Source organism: Etheostoma spectabile, chromosome 9, assembly GCF_008692095.1.
Source record: "Etheostoma spectabile isolate EspeVRDwgs_2016 chromosome 9, UIUC_Espe_1.0, whole genome shotgun sequence".
Lineage (NCBI taxonomy): Eukaryota > Metazoa > Chordata > Actinopteri > Perciformes > Percidae > Etheostoma > Etheostoma spectabile.
The window spans coordinates 20,280,015-20,281,822 of NC_045741.1; the positions used below are offsets into that span (position 1 = coordinate 20,280,015).

The following is a 1,808-nucleotide window of genomic DNA, read 5'->3' on the forward strand; positions in this document are numbered from 1 at the left end:
GAACAGAACCAGATCACTGTGAAGATCGGAAACATGTATGAACAGCAAGTATTTATATCTTTATTGAAGCAATTGCCCCCAAAAAAACAACAATTCAGGAAAAAAAGTGTAATACATGTATTTCAATTGTTTCCAACAGTGATGTGGACCTGGAGCCGCAGGTCATTTTTGCCACCTGGCCTGAGAATGACCACTGGAGAATCTGTGGCTGATGGTGTGTCATGGCTGAGCTACAGAAAGCTGATGGTAAAAACGTTGATTTGGTGAATAAGCAACAGTTGTGTATGACATCCTGGATGTGTGCTTAAGATTATAAACTCTTAATTTAATCATCTCTTAAGGCCAGCTGGCCTGGGGCAGTTGGTGCAAAACAATACCAGACTGATATCCATCGCTCGACTGGTCTTGTGGGTAAAGAGCTGCAGTCCCGCGTTAAGTTGCATATGGGAAAAACTTCCAAAAATCATGACGCGCGATGCAACAAAGATAATTTACCCTAAACAGATTTCAAAATGGTGTTTCTTATAAGATATCCTTAACTATCACCTGGTATAAGACGGTGTTTGGTAATATCTTACTGCTTTTAGCATATTGCATTGTCATTTCACAACACACTTTTTACCATGTGTAGGTATCGTTTTTTTTTTTACAATAGCTTTATTATTATTCTTTTTCTGGTGGGGTTCTTATTAACCTTTACTTTTTGTGTTTACAGGGCCTGCAGTACGTCTTCCCCGCACACAGCTTAAGGAATATGTCGCAGCCTGGCAAAAGGCCAAACATGACCGTAATCAGATCCTAATCTGCGCTGTGGCTATGCGCTGCTGTCAGTGAAGACAATTTACTGATATTTGGCTTAAACCCAAATTTTGCCGTTTTTATTTATTATTATTATTTGCCACACAGAAAATGTATGTCACGTCCATGTTTTTTAAATATTTTGGGGTCTACCCAGTTTCTACCCCACGTTCATCACTGTTTCAATATGGATTTTACCCTCACCAGAGGACCTTATACATGCTGTTGTAGATCTCCCTATTCTCTTGCCTATTCGGTAACACTGATCTGCTGAGCGAATCCCGCCAAAGCAACTGGGCTGAGACAAGATCTCGCCTTACATGCGACCAAGGCTAATGCAGGCGTAAAGGCCAACTATGAACAAACAGGTTTTAACGTACAAAAATAGTGCCAGCTGATCATTCAAAAATACCTAACCTGTACTGACGTTCTCTTTTCGTTTCCACTACCAGCGAGTGTGTCCATGTGTGAAACGACACCAGTGACCACTTCAACAACAGGAAATTCAAGAAGATATGCCCCCCTTGTCCCAGGCGTGGTTGGCTCAGATTGTACCCCGGAACTTAAATTCCTTGTCTGTTGAAGAGGATCAAACCAGGAACAGAACCAGATCACTGCTGAAGATCGGAACATGTATGAACAGCAAGTATTTGTTATCTCTAGTGAAGGCAATCTGCCCCAAAACAAAAAGACATCATTCAGGGAAAAAACTGTTAATATCCCATGTATTTAAGGTTTGCCAACGTGATGTGACCTGTAGCCAAGTGGCAGTGTTATCATAGTGAGGTTAGAAGTAGAGACTACCTAGTCAACAACCATGTCCATATCAGCATCCACAGGTTTTGTTCCTATAATCTTAAATATTAACTTTCATGGCTGACAGATTACTCACATGTGTTGAAATGTAATAAAAAATCCCATATGATATAATTTGCACTCATTATTAAGGCAAACTTGAGATCACAGAAGCAGGAAGGTGAGGCATTGTGGCTCCTTGCTCCCCGCCATCA

The 1,808-nt window shown here is 40.9% G+C and overlaps 1 pseudogene; it reads left to right on the forward strand.

Moving 5' to 3' along the window:
* Window positions 1-1,808, forward strand: part of LOC116695777 (vitellogenin-like) — a 17,103-nt pseudogene that overhangs the window by 14,354 nt on the left and 941 nt on the right.